Raw genomic sequence first — 17,925 nt, 5'->3', positions numbered from 1 at the left:
TCTAAGCTTCTCTTGAATCCCTTTATTCTCTTAGTTGTCACCCTATGAGTGCTGGGTCACCACTCCATACACATACTTTCGGATTTGCATGAAACATCGCACTGCAGGATATGGAATCCAAGTGTCTTAGCAGCCATTACAGACAAATGACATAAGCAAAAATTGCAAGGAGTTATTCCCCATAAGGGGAACTTTGACCAGTGAGAAATGGGAGAGAGTGGGACAAATTAACTCCCTTCCTTTCTCTCCTGTGGACCACTTCAAGTTGAGGTTCCTCCTTGCATTTCTTCTGATGAGCAAACTCATTGGCTGAGGGATCTGCTGTGTCTTTTTGAAATTCATTATGAATCATTATCCAGTGTGAGAATGCATTGCATTGTGTTGCATTGTTCCTTACCTCACTTCTCTTTCCCCTAGTCCTGATTGACTCACTTCTCTTTTTTCTTACTCCCATTGCCAACTGAATACAGGTCACTAAATTACTCTTACCTCAGGCTCATCTAGAGGACCTGGTCAATCTTCCTCCAATATTTGCAATGCCTAAACCCAATTAGAAATCAGATCACAAGGGAGTCTGGGAAACCTAACATTCAGGATTAACCTCTTGCAATGAAGAGGTGCAAGGAATATATTTGAGAGCAAACATGCAAATGACTGGTTTGGTCTTTTATATATATAATCTCATTTACACCTCTCCAGATAGTCTTATCATCTCAATTTTATAGAGTGGATACTGATGCATTTAGAGTCTATGTACCTGGCACAGGGTTTAATAATAATAAATATATTATTATATTATATATAAATAAATATATAATAATAAGGAGTTTAAGCTCTGATTCCATATACAATGATCTTAACCGTAATCCTGGCAAGACTTATTTCTATATATTTAAGATCAACCTATCCTCAAAGTCTCAACTCAAACATCATCCTCTTTCATACAATGCCTTCTCTATTTCTCTCTTGTCTATTAGAGAGTAACGTACCAGTTTAGGTTTTACACCTGCTTTATTCTCTTTCAGAGTCATAAGCTAGTAGAGGAGAGTACTGGTCCCTGATTATCTCTGGATAATCAGCACATGGAATAAAGGAACCCCAATTTTGTGAGCCAACTCAAAGACGATTGGATATGGTAGATTTAGAATGAGTAGAACGGGAGCAGACTCCCAAGAGCACACAGAATTGGTTTTAGGTTTCACCCATCCACTTCCATTTATCATTTTTTCTCCCATCCCGGGTTGGAGAGATGACGTGGCATTAGCCATATATCTTAGTTTTAAGGCCAAGAAAGCATCCCAGAACGAGGTGCTAGAAAAGCTAAAGAAAAGATTCAGAGATTTCAACATTTCACCAACACAGCTAAGAATCCATTAAAAATTCTCTCATTACCTTTAGAGCCTGAAACATGTTAAGAAATTGAAAATTTGTAAAATTTCAATGAAGGAAAAAAGTGGTGTATGATAGGTATGGGGAGGCTTATATTGGGGTGCAGCCCATGGAGGACAGAGATTGGTCTCCTGGTTGGAAGAACTACCTGGCAAACCTCAGGAACTGCTAATGGCCTCAAGCAGATAGAACCTTGAAATGTCCTGTTCTCTAATCTGCAGGATACACAGGGATCTGGAGTGGAATAAATAGGAGTCAGGACATCCCACAGTATAGCCCATCACCTCTACATTGTCTTCCTCTCCGTGATGGAGACAAAGAAAGAGGGGATAGCAGAAGTGAGTGTATTAAAAGCTTTGACATTCTACAAAATTACTGACCAATATTCTTCAAGACTCTCAAGGTCATGAAAATCAAGGAAAAATGGAGAAACTGTCACAGACCAGAAGAGACTAAGGAGATATGATGACTAATTGCAATATGGTACCCTGCATTGGAGCCTGGAACAGAAAGCAGATACTAGTGGAAAAGCTGGTGAAATCCAATACAATTTGGACTTCAGTTAATAGTAATGTACTATGTAAGGAATTAATGTATATTAATTCCTTAGGTGTGACAAATGTACCATTTTTAAGCACAATGTTGACGTTAAGAAAACTGGGTGAAGGATACACAGAAACTCTATACATTATCTCTATAACTTTCCTGTAAATTTAAATTTATCCCCAAATAAAGTTGATTTAAAAAAATCCAAAACTCTGACTATGAGTGGTGGAGGAAGTGCGACATGTGGATGGGCAATGTAGAGGAGTCCAGACTGATTACTGAAGCCTGTTCTCCATTTCCTACTGGAAAGGAAAGGGAGTATGTATGGAGCATATCTGATGTGCCAGGTTTTTTTCTGAGTGCCTTCATATTCTAATATAATTCTGATAATGATCCTGTGAAGTAATCATTATTCACAGTTTACAAGTGAAACATAAAAGGCTCAAGGAGTTAAAATATTTTGCTCTTTATCAAACAGTTGATAAGTGAGAGATCCAGAGATAGATCACAGCTTTTCTACCACATCATACTTGACACATGAGCTCCAAGAGTACTATTAGGAGAGAGATATTTCATCCTCATTATAGCTTAATTTTCAAGAACCTTCATTCCTAAGGTACAGGCATAAAATTAGAGAGAGAAATTCTTTTCTCCACAGTAACACACTCATCTCTTTGGTTACACTGCCTGATTTCTCTTGAGCAGAATTTGGAAAGAGCTTATGCTCGTGCTCTCTAGAAAAGGAAATTCCTCACTGCCTCTGTTGCCCCAAAAGGACAGAATGTGTCCCAGTCCCTAACCACCCTCTTGGTCCTCACCTGCCTCCAACTGTCACCAGACAATTCACGGGGCTGGCTCTTTGGGAAGAGCAGGTGGTCAAGTACAGCGCATGTTAGTATCCTTCTGGTGCCCCCTGTGAAAAGTCATCAGATGTGCTACCTGATGCTTCCTTCCCAGTCCCAGAGATGCCTGGTCCAGCACTCAGGGGGCTCAGGAACTCCAACTGTGAAAGTCTCTTGGATTTGCACCTAGATCCCAGCAAACCTGTTACTTTCCTACACCCACCACGAGGATTATAAAGTACTGGTCTTTGTTGACACAGCAAAAAATGCTTTTCACAAACAGAGGGACAGATGAGAGGAGACACAAGCTTTGGAGCCATGGTGAGTGCCAGGACTAGGGTGTCAAAGCTGCGGCCTGGGGTGAGGAGACTGATCACCAAGGCCGGGCGCCACCAGCCCACATCAGTGTTCTGCCTCTGGGCACTCTGAACGGTCTCTGGTTAGGGCAGGCAGCTACCCTCCAGGTCTTTCCATAACGTGAGAGGTGAGAGTTACCTCAAGGCCTTTGCTGATCCTCCCTCTTATAACATAATGGGCTTGGATGGGCATCTGTAATGAGTTCTTATCACACCAATGCCCTTTCTGAGCTAGACTGTTCCTTTCTGAGAAGCATGCTGAGCTCATGACAAAAGAAAACACTGCTTTTTCTCAATCATCAACCACCTAGACAAAACGAACTCTGGATGATTCTCCAGGTTCACCTGCAGTGGCTGCTCTTAGCACAGGCTGAATCTGAAGGGTTTCCTGCATCCTATTGTGGGGCTTCTCGTTTTGGGGCAAAGATAGGTATAGAAGATAGTCTCTGACTCCATTTAGGGTCCAGCTCCAGCTTCGTGACCAAACCTCTCCTTAGACAGCGTATTCTGCCTTGTTTGAGCTGGCATGGAGGGGTCACTCTCCATCTCATCCTAAGCTAACTCAAGTCAGGAAGGCTGTCAGCTCAGACAAGGACAACACAAAACAAGAAAATTATAGGCCAATATCACCGATGAACATCGATGCAAAAATCCTCAACAAAATACTAGCAAATCGCATACAACAATACATTAAAAAGATTATACACCACGATCAAGTGGGATTTATTCCAGGTATGCAGGGATGGTTTAACATTTGCAAATCAATCAACGTAATACACCACATTAATAAAATGAAGAATAAAAATCACATGATTATCTCAATAGATGCAGAGAAAGCATTTGACAAGATCCAGCATCCATTTATGATAAAAACTCTGAATAAAATGGGTATAGAAGGAAAGTACCTCAACATAATAAAGACCATATATGAGAAACCCACAGCTAATATCATCCTCAATGGTGAAAAACTGAAAGCTATCCCTCTAAGAACAGGAACCAGACAAGGATGCCCACTGTCACCACTCCTATTTAACATAGTACTGGAAGTCCTAGCCAGAGCAATCAGGCAAGAAAAAGAAACAAAAGGGATCCAAATTGGAAAGGAAGAAGTGAAACTGTCACTATTTGCAGACGACATGATTTTATATATAGAAAATCCTAAAGAATCCAACAGAAAACTTTTAGAAGTAATAAACGAATATGGTAAAGTTGCACTATACAAAATCAACATACAAAAATCAATTGCATTTCTGTACACTAACAACGAAGTAGCAGAAAGAGAAATTAAAAATACAATCCCATTTACAATTGCAACAAAATAATAAAATACCTAGGAATTAACTTAAGCAAAGAGGTGAAAGATCTGTACGCTGAAAACTATAAAACATTTCTGAAAGAAATTCAAGAAGACACAAAGAAATGGAAAGATATTCTGTGCTCTTGGATTGGAAGAATTAACATAGTTCAGATGTCCATACTTCCTAAAGCCATCTATAGATTCAATGCAATCCCTATCAAATTTCCAACAATATTTTTCACAGAAATAGAACAAAGAATCCTAAAATTTATTTGGAACAACAAAAGACCCCGAATAGCTAAAGGAATCCTGAGAAAAAAGAACAAAGCTTGAGGTATCACACTCCCTGATTTCAAAATATACTACAAAGCTATAGTAACCTAAACAGCATGGTACTGGCACAAAAACGGACACACAGATCAATGGAATAGAATCAAAAGCCCAGAAATAAACCCACACATCTATGGACAGCTAATCTTTGACAAAGGAGCCAAGAACATACAAGGAAGAAAAGAAAGTCTCTTCAACAAATGGTGTTGGGAAAACTGGATAGCCACATGCAAAACAATGAAAGTAGACCCTTACCTTACACCATACACAAAAATTAACTCCAAATGGATTAAAGACTTGAATGTAAGACCTGAAACTATGAAACTTCTAAAGAAAACATAGGCAGTACACTCTTCGACATCGGTCTTAGCCACATCTTTTCAAGCACCATGTCTGACCGGGCAAGAGAAACAATAGAAAAAATAAACAAATGGGACTACATCAAGCTAAAAAGCTTCTGTACAGCAAAGGAAACCATCAACAAAACGAAAAGACAACCTAACAATTGGGAGAAGATATTTGCAAACCATACATCTGATAAGGGCTTAATCTCCAAAATGTATAAAGAATTCATGCATCTCAACAACAAAAAAACTACCAACCCAATTAAAAAATGGGCAACAGACCTGAACAGACATTTCTCCAAAGAAGATATACAGTTGGCCAACAGACACATGAAAAGATGTTCAAAATCACTAACTATCAGGGAAATGCAAATCAAAATTACAATTAGATATCACCTCACGCCCATCAGAATGGCTATAATTAACAAGACAGGAAACAACATGTGTTGGAGAGGATGTGGAGAGAAGAGAACTCTCATACACTGCTGGTGGGAGTGCAAACTGGTGCAGTCACTATGGAAAACAGTATGGAGATTCCTCAAAAAATCAAAGCTAGAACTACCATATGATCCAGCTATTCCACTGTTGGGTATTTATCCAAAGAAGTTGAAAACACCAATTTGTAAATGTACATGCACCACTGTGTTCATTGCAGCGCTATTCACAATAGCCAAGACTTGGAAGCAACCTAAGTACCCATCAAGGGATGAATGGATAAAGAAGATGTGGTATATACACACAATGGAATACTACTCAGTCATAAGAAACGATGAAATCCAGCCATTTGTGACAACATGGATGGACATTGAAGGTATTATGCAAAGTGAAATAAGTCAGAGGGAGAAGGTCAAATACCGTATGATTTCCTTCATTAAGTAGTAGATAATAACAACAATAAACAAACACATAGAGACAGAGATTGGACTGGTGGTTACCAGAGGGGAAGGGGTGAGGGAGGAGGGTGAAAGGGATAATTTGGCACATGTGTGTGGTGATGGGTTGTAATTAGTATTTTGGTGGTGAACATGATGTAATCTATGCAGAAATAGAAGTATAATGATGTACACCTGAAATTTATACAATGTTATAAACCAACGTTACTGCAATAAACAAAAATTTTTTTTTTTTAAAAAAAGGAAGGCTGTCACCTAAGAAACAGCTGATCATGTTGACACTTATTAAGAGGTGATAATTTCTTGGTGAACTCATTTAACCTCACCACAACTCAATCGATGCAGGCACTCTTATTATCTCCATTTGACAGGTGAGAACACTAGGATGTGGAGGTGTTAAGAAATTGGCCCATGGTCAGACAGCTAATCCGTAGTGATGCCAGTGATTTACACCCAGGCAGCCTGGGTCTAGAGCACACACTTCTCTCTGTGTTGCCTACCCAGGATAAAATATCTGTAAGATGCCAACATATCCCAACCTCTGAAATGCTCATATGAGGGCACACATGATTTTAATAGAACATATATCACTCATACTATTAAAGACATTCAAGGAAGCTAAAGAGAGATCACATTTGTGGATATTTCAGAGCAGATTTCTTGGCAGATTTCTCTGTGTTGTTCCTGGAGGAAGATCACGGAAGGCTGAGTTGTAACATATTCACAGGTGCCAATGATTTACACAAACAGACCTCTATAGCAGGTTGATACTATCTACCTCCCTATCCTCCTGACTATCATTTTAAATTAAATATCATTCAGTACTAGAGATATTTCCAATCTATTCCAGACCCTGACATCTCTTTGTAAATAACCAGGTGTCGGTTAAATCTAATCAAGGATTTTGGTTGCCAACTTTTGAAATGAGGCAACACTTACATAGTCAGATTTAAAGGGGATCTGCTGTTTAAAAATATTTAAAGAGATTAAGTGATGAGAAAAAAAGACTGATGGGTTCAGATTTATTTAATCATGATTTTTTCTATATGGATCCCAAATCTGTAAACAAACTAAAACCTTTCGAGGAACTCCAATTATATCCATTTACTCAGATTTCACTGCAATTTCATTGATAGCTTTCTGGATCTGGGTCCTGTATTAAAGCAGTAGCCTCTGAGCCTCTCTTTGTATGTAGTGTGGAGGGGAGGTGTCCTCCCCTCCACACATCCCCCGTTCATCCCCAAAACATAATAAAAGCTTCGAACTGCTAGAGGGCGGTGGGAGGTGGAGGAGTTCTGAGTTGTTTCTGAGGAGCTGGAGAGCCTGCAGACCATTTGTGACTGCTCAGTTACAGGTGCCCGGCCCAGACAGGTTTACGCTAGGCTTACTTCTGAGCAGAGCAGTGTTAGAGCTCATCTTGGCTAAAGCACACCAGCATCATGGGCTTGGGGTAAACATGGGTCTACAGCTCCTGATAGTCCTTGCTAGCCTAGGGCTGCAGTGCCAGGGCCTGTTTTTCTGTCACTTTCCTCTTGGCCCCAGGCCTGGGGCTCCTTCAGACCCAGGACTCAGGTGGCAAATCCAGAGGCTTACAGCCTTACATCCCCTTGAGTGCTGGAGACTGATGCCTGGTTCCAGGGAAATCTTCTTGTGGGAGAAGGGTGACCAATCTCCTCCAAGCTAGGTCATTTCTTTGCAGCAGCTCATAATTTGGCCATGATCACCCGGTGACAGACTTCCCTGTTTAGAGAAAGACACAGTCTTTGCACTATTCATGGTCTTCTGGAACCTGGATGATTAAGATAGTGGGGGGGGGTGCAGAGAGTGTAGTTTATTTTTTCCCCCACATCCTCAGAAGGGTCTGTTCCGCATTGATTCTCACTCTCTCCCTCCATCTCTGTCTTCTTCCTCTCTCTGTCTCTCTCTCATTGTTTTTCTTTCCAGGTATACTTTTATCATGTTTTTCCTTTGCTCTATATGGAGATCACTTCTTTTAGGAGAAAGTTCTTCTTCCTAAGCCATTAACCTATAATTAAACTCATGCAGTATGCAACACAGGGACAGTTAATCAGCACATGGACCCCTTATAGTCAGAGACGTTTCTATGGGGAAGGTCAAGGATTGACGTAGATTAGCAGTCAGGGAGGAGGCAGGGGTGGCAAATGAGATGCCATAAATCCTATTTCATCTTCTTTGGGTATGGGAATTTGCAGCATTAATAATATTGATAATCATCATAGCTAGCAGACAGAAGCAGCATAACTCAGTGTTTACGAATGTGGGCTCTGGAGTCTGCTTAGGTTTGAACCCTAACTCACCCACTTTCTACTTCATGATCTGAGGCAAGTTATCCAACTAGTTGGAACATCAGTTTTCCTATATTCAAAATGGGATAAAAATTATACTCACCTCATAAAGCAGTAAATAATCAATAAATATTATCCTTTGTATTATTTTTAAGTGCTTATTATGTGCCAGGCACTGTCCCAAATGCTTTCCATGTATTCCCATTTAATCTTTACAATAACCTCAAGAGACAAATATTTTCAAATATTTTAGAGATGAGAGTGCTGAGGAATGGACAGGTGCATGAACTTTGGAGTCAAATGGACGGTGCTGGAAGCCAGTCTCTTCTGCTCACTCTGTCATTGACAGGTTTCCTCACCTCTCAACCTCTATTTCCTCACTACAGAAAGGGGATGATGCCACTTGCAGGCTTTGGAAGGAGGGAGACCTCATGAGATAATGGATGTGAAATCCTAGGGTGACTGTGCTTACTACCACATTTAAAAAAATGCCTACTATATGCTAAACAGTTTATGGTCTTTCCTACGTTCACAAACACTCTTGTGAGGTCAGTTGTATTGTCCATTTTCTCAAGACAAGGACACAACATTTGGTGAACTTCCAGTCACCCCACAGCATTAGCATGGGGGGAGGAAGATGCAGCCTCCTTTGTATCAGACCCTGCTGCATTCTTGGGTCTTGGGTGTGGGTGGGCTATGGAAGGTACATTGACCATTGCATCCAGAGGATGAGCCACAATGTGTGGAAAAGTTGGAAAAACAGAGTGATGGAAGCAGAGAGCCTGGCTAGATTGATCTGAGGACTACTCCTTTTAGCGGGTGACCAGACTCCCGTCTCAAACCTCTGCAACTGCTTTAGAGGGAGATAGGGTTGGAGGGAGGGGACAGAAAAACTGGCCTTTAAATTTTCTTGAGGGCAAAGGATCTAATAACTACAGAGTCCATAATTGTTTTTTTTTCTATGAAGCAATTAAGCAAATAGCCTTTGTCTTAGGCATGGCTTGGATTTAAGTCCTGGATCTACCACCTAGTGTCAAGACCTTGGGGAGTTACTTAGCCTCTCTGAGCCCCAATTTCCTCATCAGATAATGGAAAAATACCCCAGAGGGTTAGAGGCTTAAGTAAGCAATATGTGTAGGGAGTATTTTTTTTTTAAAGATTTTATTTATTTATTTTTTCCCCCAAAGCCCCAGCAGATAGTTGTATGTCATAGCTGCACATCCTTCTAGTTGCTGCATGTGGGACGCGGCCTCAGCATGGCCGAAGAAGCGGTGCGTCGGTGCACGCCCGGGACCCGAACCCGGGCCGCCAGCAGCGGAGCGCGTGCACTTAACCGCTAAGCCACTGGGCCGGCCCTGTAGGGAGTATTTTTAAAAGACATATGTGTTAAATTTTGACTCTTACTATTATTTTGTAAGAAAATGAACTTAGGACCCTGAAGAAGTGTCAGAAAGCAAGAGGTGTGGCAAAAAGGGGGAAAATGGGATCCAGTAAGGTGGATTGAACTCCAGCACAGTGGTGTAGGGATCTCTTGGAACCGCACCGAAAGGGGATGTCCAAGCTGCAAACGCCTGAGAAGGCAGTTCTCTGACATTTCTTCAGGTGGCTTTCATTTCACTCTGCTGTGGACAGAGCTTTGTACAAAAAGATATGACGCTATGTGGAATGACAGTCAGCGAAAACATTGCTCATGGTTGGGCCCCAAGCTGTTATTTTGCTATTTGGGTAAGTTCTTTCCAGAGAAAAGACTTTCCAGATAAAAGAGTAAAAATGAAATAATAAAGTCTTAATAAAGCCTGGAGTTAAATCTGATAGGATCAAGATCTTTAACCCATCAGTAAGTTACCTATGCCTATTGGACAGAAACTAAAATCTCCTCAAAGAAAAATAACAGGATCCAGAGATTTTTCAATGCATCATTTACAATGTCCAGTAGCCAGTGAAAAATTACCATACATACTACAAAAGTATAATCAAGAGAAAAAACTCAACAGAAAGTGAGTTCTGATAACCCACATTTTGGAAATAGCTGATAAATATTTTAACATTACTATAAAAATAGTTTAAAGAATCTACAGATAAAGATGGATAAGTGGGTGATAATATAAAGAGTTAAGGAGAAATTTAGAAATTAAATAAAAGATTCATATAGTTTCTAGATCTGAAAATACAATATCTGTGGTAAAATCATAGTTGAGAATAACATCAGATTGGACAATGCAAAAGAAATGACCAGTGAACCTGAAGACCAAGTCAATAGAAATTATCCAATATTCTATTAACCATAGATGGAACCATAGATGGAACCATGATGGAAGCAGAGAGGCAAAAGAGTTAAAATAAATGAATAGACTGACATGTGGGTCTCTATTAATGAGTCTAACAGATATGTGATTGGAGTCCCAGAAGGAGAGGAAAGAGAATGGGTCAGAAAAATACTTGGTGAACTAATTGAAAACATTTTCCAAAATGATTACAAAAATAATAATATTAACCCCTTGACTCAGGAAGTTCAGTGAGCCTCAAGTAAAATGAATACAAAGAAAGTTACACATTGACACATCAAAGTCAAACTAGTGAAAACCAAATATAAAGAGAGAAATGTAATAGGAGCCTGTAAAACGGATACATTACATATATGGGAACAGTGATAAGAATGATAATTGACAATCATAAGAACAAAATAAGGTCAAAATACAAAGGAACAACATATAAAAAGTGCTAAAAGGAAAAATAAACCTGTCAATCTAGAATTCCATAGCTAGCAAAAAGTTTATCAAAAATGGAATTTAAATAGGGGCATTTGCAGTAAAAGCTGAGAGAATTTCTTAGTAACAAACCTACACTACAAGAATGCTGAAGAGAAATACAATATGGAAATCTGGATCTATAGGAAGGAAAGAAGAAGAGCAATGGAAATAGTAAATATGCGCATAAAATAACAGATTCTCTTTCTTTTATTAAATTCTTTAAAATGGTTTAAAGGAAAATTATTTTTGAGGTTTACAATGTATATGAAATATATGTAAATACAAATATGTATATTTTATTTAAAATGTGTATTAAAATAGCACAAAGGATGGAGAGTTAATGGAATCAACTATTGTAATGTTCTTATATTTTATGTGAAGTGGTAAAACATTAATTCAAGGAAGATTGTGATAAATTAGGAGTACCTAGGGTAAACCCTAGAGCTACCTATACAAAAATAACATGAAGTATAGCTAAAGACAAGTAGAGGATATAATGGTATTTATTTCTTTTTATTGTTGTAACATTGGTTTATAACATTATATAAATTTCGGGTGTACATCACTATATTTCTATTTCTGTGTGGATTACATCATGTTCACCACCCTAAGACTAATTACAATCCATTACCACACACGTGCCTAATCACCCCTTTCACCCTCCTCCCTGCACCCTTCCCCTCTGGTAACCACCAATCGTATCTCTGTCTCTATGTGTTTGTTTGTTGTTGTTTTTATCTTCCTTTATGAATGAGATCATATGGTATTTGACTTTCTCCGTCTGACTTATTTTGCTTAGCATAATACCCTCAAGGTCCATCCATGTTGTCACAAATGCCCAGATTTAATCCTTCTTTATGGTTGAGTAGTATTCCATTGTGTATAAATACCACATCTTCTTTATCCATTTGTCCCTCGGTGGGCACCTAGGTTGCTACCAAGTCTGGGCTATTGTGAATAATGCTGCAATGCACATGGAGGTGCATATATCTTTATGCATTTTTGTTTTCAGGTTCTTTGGATAAATACCCAGAGGTGGAATAGCTGGATGATACAGTAGTTCTAGTCGTAATTTTTTGAGGAATCTCCATAGTGTTTTCCATAGTTGCTGCACCAGTTTGCTCTCCCACTAGCAGGATATGAGAGTTCCCTTTTCTCCACATCCTCTCCAACACTTCTTGTTTCCTGTCTTGTTAATTATAGCCATTCTGATGGGCATGAGGTGATATCTCACTGTAGTTTTGATTTGCATTTCCCTGATAATTAGTGATGTTGAACATCTTTTCATGTGCCTGTTGGCCATCTGTATATCTTCTTTGGAGAAATGTATGTTCAGATCTTTTGCCTATTTTTTAATTGAGTTGTTAGTCTTTTTGTTGTTGAGATGTACGAATTCTTTATATATTTTGGATATTAACCCCTTATCAGATATATGGTTTGCAAATATCTTCTCCCAATTGTTAGATTTTCTTTTAATTTTGTTGATGGTTTGGTTTGCTGTGCAGAAGATTTTTTGTCTGGTGCAGTCCCATTTGTTTATTTTTTCTATGGTTGCCTTGCATAGTTAGGCATAGTACTTGAAAATATGCTGCTAAGACTGATGTTGAAGAGTGCACTGCATATGTTCTTCCAGAAGTTTCATGGTTTCAGGTCCTACATTCAAGTCTTTAATCCATTTTGAGTTAATTTTTGTGCATGGTGTAAGATAACGGTCTACTTTCATTCTTTTGCATGTGGCTGTCCAGTTTTCCCAACACCATTTGTTGAAGAGACTTTCCTTTCTCCATTGCATGTTTTTGGCTTCCTTGTCGAAAATTGGCTGTCCATAGATGTGTGGGTTTATTTCTGGGCTCTCGATTCTGTTCCAGTGATCTGTGTGTCTGTTTTTGTCCCTGTGTGTCATGCTTTTTTGATTACTTTAGTTTTGTATTATGTTTTGAAGTCAGGGAGTGTGATACCTGCAGCTTAGTTCTTTTTTCTCAGGATTCCTTTGGCTGTTCAGGGTTCATTTGTTGTCGCATTTAAATTTTAGGATTATTTGTTCTATTTCTGTGAAAAATATCGTTGGAAGTTTGATAGGGATTGCCTTGAACCTGTAGATTGGTTTAGGAGGTATGGACATTTTAACTATGTTACTTCTTCCAATTCCAGAGCATGGACTATCTTTCCTTTTCTTTGTGTCTTCTTCAATTTCTTTCAACAATGTTTTAAAGTTTTCATTCCACAGGTCTTTCACATCTTTGGTTAAATGTATTCCTGGGTATTTTATTCTTTTTGTTGCGATTGTAAATGGGATTGTACACTTAATATCTCTTTCTGCTACTTTGTTGTTAATCTATGGAAATGCAACTGATCTTTGTATGTTGATTTTGTAACTTACCACTTTACCATATTCATTTATTATTTCTCCAAGTTTTTTGGTGGATTCTTTAGGGTTTTCTTTATATAAAATCATGTCACCTGCAAATAGTGAAAGTTTCACTTCTTACTTTCCAATATGGACCCATTTTATTTCTTTTTCTTGCCTGATTAATCTGGCTAGGACTTCCAGTACTATGTTAAACAAGAGTGGTGAAAGTGGGCATCCTTGTCTGGTTCCTGTTCTAGAGGGCTAGATTTCAGTTTTTCTCCATTGAGAATCATGTTAGCAGTGGGTTTGTCATATATGGTCTTTATTATGTTGAGGTACTTTCCTTCCATACCCATTGTCTTCACAGTTTTTATCATAAATCAATGCTGTATCTTGTCAAATTCTTTCTCTGCATCTATTGAGATGATCATGTGATTTTTATTCTTCATTTTATTAATGTGGTATATCATGTTGATTGATTTGTGGATGTTGAACCATCCCTACATCCCTGGAATAAATCCCACTTGATCATGATGTATGATCTTTTTAATGTTTTGTATTTTATTTGCTGGTATTTTGTTGAGGATTTTTGCACTGATGTTCACCAGTGATGTTTGTCTGTAATTTTCTTTTTTTGTGTATTCTTTGTCTGGTTTTGGTATCAGGGTAATATTGGCTTCATGGAATGAGTTAGGAAGTTTCCCCTCCTCTTCAATTTTTTGGAAGAGTTTGAGAAGGACAGGTATTAAGTCTTCCTTGAAGGTTTGGTACCATTCACCGGGGAAACTGTCTGGTCTGGACTTTTATTATTTGGGAGGTGTTTGATTATTGTTTCAATCTCCCTACTGGTGATTGGTCTATCCACATTCTCTACTTTTTTCTGGATTCAGTTTTGGAAGGTTGTATGATTCTATGAATTTATCGATTTCTTATAGATTATCCAATTTGTTGGCATATTGCCTTTCTTATTATTCTCTTATAATCTTTTGTATTTCTGGGGGGTCTGTTGTCATTTCCTCTTTTTCATCTCTGATTTTATGTATTTTAGCCTCCTCTATTTTTTTTTTTTGGTGAGTCTAGCTAAAGAATGTCAATTTTCTTTGTTTTTCAAATAACTGACTTCATTTCATTGATTTTTTAGTCTCTCTTTCATTTATTTCTGCTCTGATTTTTATTGTTTCCCTTCTCCTACTGATTTTGGGCTTTGTTTGTTCTTCTTTTTCCAGTTTCTTTAGATACAATGTTAGATTGTTTATTTGAGATTTTTCTTGTTTGTTGAGGTAGGCCTGTATTGCTATAAACTTCCCTCTTAGAACTGCTTTAGCTGTATCCTATAAATTTGGCATGTTGTATTTTCATTTTCATTTGTCTCCAGGTATTTTTTTATTTCTCTTTTGATATCTTCATTGACCCATCATTGTTCAGTAGCATCTTGTTTAATCTCCACATATTTGTGGCTTTTCTGATTTTCTTGGTATTATTTCAATCTTAAATTTATCACGACTTGTTTTGTAGCTTCATATGTGATGTATCCTGGAGAATATTCCATGTGCATTTGAAAAGAATGTGTATTCTGTAGTTTTTGGGTTGAATGTTCTGTGTGTGTCTACTAAGTCCAACTGTTCTAATGTGTCATTGAAGGCCAATGTTTCCTTATTGATCTTCTTTTCGGTAGACCTAATCCTTGGTTAGTGGAGTATTAAAGTTCCCCACTATTATTGTGTTCCTGTCTATTTCTCCTTTATATCTGTTAATAATGGCTTTGTATATTTAGGTGCTCCTATGTTGGGTGCATAGATGTCTACCAGTGTTATATCCTCTTTGGATTGTTCCCTTCAACATTATCTACTTCCCTTCTTTGTCTCCTGTTACAGTTTTTGTTTTAGAGTCTATTTTGTCTGAGGTAAGTATTGCTACCCTACATTTCTTTTCATTGCTATTTGCATGGAGTATATTTTTCCATCCCTTCACTTTCAGTTTGTGAGTGTCTTTAGGTCTGTATGCAGCCTATATATGAGTCTTGTTTTTTTATCCAATCAGCCACCCCATGTCTTTTGATTAGAGCATTTAGTCCATTGACATTTAAAGTAGCTATTGATAAGAATGTACTTATTGCCGTTTTGTTACTTTTTTCCTGGGTGTTTTAGTGGTTCTTCTCTGTTCCTTTCTTCTTCTCTCCCTCTATTCCCTTGTGGTTTGGTGGCCTTTTTAGTATAACATTTAGGTTTCTTTCTCTTAGTTTTTTGAATATTTAATATAAGTTTCTGGTTTGTAATTACCATATACAGACCTCTGATGTTGAAGTTCATATACAATACCTACATATATAGCAATCTATATTAAGTTGATGGTCTCTTTAGTTTGACCTCTTGCTAAAAGCTCTACTATTTTCCTCTCCTCCTCCCACGTTTTATGTTTTTGATATCATATTTAACCTCTTTTTTTTTGTGTGTGTATGTATCTGTTACCCTCTTATCATGGAAATAGATAATGTTAGTTCTTTTATCTTTTGACCTTTATATTAGCTTCATAGGTGGTTGATCTGCTACCTTTACTGTATCTTTGCCTTTACCCGTGATTTTATTGTTTTTATTTTGATAGTTTTCTTAGTCCTATTTGTGGTCTTCTCTTTTCCACTTCAATATGTCCCTTAAGCATATCTTCAAAGGCTGGTTTCTTGATGATAAACTCCTTTAGTTTTTGCTTTTCTGGGAAACTCCTTATCTATTCTTACATTCTGAATGATAACCTTCCTGGGTAGAGTATTCTTGGCTGTAGGTTTTTTCCTTTTAGCACTTTAAATATATTGTTCCAGTCTCTTCTAGCCTGTCACATTTCTTCTGAGGAGTCAGCTGATAGCCTTATGGAGTCCTTTGTATGTAACTTCTTGCCTTTCTCTTGTGGCTTTTAGGATTCTCTCTTCATCTTAATTCTTGACATCTTAATTATAATGTGTCTTGGTGTGGGCCTATTTGGGCTTATCTTGTTTGGTGCTTTCTGTGATTCCTGTACCTGGATGTCTGTTTCTTCCCTTAGGTTAGGAAAGTTTTCAGCTATGATTTCTTCAAATAGATTCTGTGCCCCTCTGTCTCTCTCTTCTCCTTCTGGGACACCTATGACACAGATGTTAGTGCGCTTGATGTTGTTCCAGAGGTCCCTTAGACTGTCCTCCTTCTTTTAAATTCTTTTTTCTTTTATCTGTTCAGCTTGGGTGATTTCCTCTAGTCTTTCATCCAGCTACTGATCTGTTCTTCTGTATCATCTACTCTGCTATTGAGTCCCTCTAATGAATTTCTCATTTCCAGTATTATATTCTTCATTTCTTATTGGTTCTTTTGTATATTTTCCAGTTCTTTGTTGAAATTCTCACTGAGTTCATCCATTCTTCTCCCAAGATCAGTGAGCATCCTTATGGGTATCAGATTTCACTCTTTGTCAGGTAGATTGCTTATCTCTGTTTTGTTTAGTTCTTTCTCTGGTGTGTTGTCCTGTTCCCTTACTTGAAAGATATTCCTTTGTCTCCTCTTTCTCTGTGCTTATATCTATGTATTAGGTAGGTCAGCTATGTCTCCCAATCTTGGAGTGGTGGCCTTATGTTAGAGTTGCCTTATGAGGCCCAGCAGTGTGCTTCTCTCTCATCACCAGTCCCAAATGTTCCAGGAATGCCTCCTGTGGGTTATTGTGTCCTTCTGTTGTGGCAGGGTTGCTTTTGCTGCAGGTTTTCAGGGAGGCTAAGCTGTCCTTTGGTCAGCTGGTTGTAATGTTCAGCTGCATGTGGCTGCTATGGACACTTCACTCACTTTGTTGGGTATGAGGAGTCCCAGCACAGTTGGCTGCAAGGTCTAATAGCACATTCCTGTTGCAATTTTTCTGTTAAGTGAGTAGGCCCCCAGCATGGCTTGTTGTTAGGCTCAGGGGCTTACAATTTCTGTAGGCCTCTGGTATGCAAGGCTGTTGTCAGTTCCCTCAGGATTGCAACTGAGTGGGGCCAACCCGAGGCATGAGAGCACCAAATTGTTTCAGGCTTTGGAAGGTGGGGCCAATCCCCTATGCGGCTGTTTAAGAAGTATAAGACTGCTGCAGCTGTCAGGCCTCATTGCCCACAGGGCCACACACACTCTGTCTACACAGTCCTGCCCCTGTACATGAACCCTGACCCACTGAAATGGACACTGTTGCCCCACTGTAGAGGCCCCACACACCCCATTGCACGCCTGCCCCTCATGCACACCCTGCCCCACAGAGGTACCTCCACTAGCCCAGCTGCAGAGGTTTCAGACACCCCACCTATGCTGGCCTACAAGTTTCCCGAGGGCTTGTTGTTGTGTGGGGCCAGTCCCCAGGGTGGGCTGCCTGCCCTGGTTGAGCTGGATTAAATAAGTGCTCTAGTGGGTGGGGCTGACCTCTGCCATAACAGACCAAAGGAAGAACTCCAATGGAGTCTACTAGTGTCTGTGTCAGCATGCCTGTACTAGCTCACAATAATTGCTGACACCAATGTCTCAGGCAGCAATGTCTCACT

This window comes from Ceratotherium simum, chromosome 7 (genome assembly GCF_057802395.1).
Source record: "Ceratotherium simum simum isolate JZ-2026a chromosome 7, ASM5780239v1, whole genome shotgun sequence".
Classification (NCBI taxonomy): Eukaryota; Metazoa; Chordata; class Mammalia; order Perissodactyla; family Rhinocerotidae; genus Ceratotherium; species Ceratotherium simum.
Note: the sequence above shows the minus strand (reverse complement) of the source record.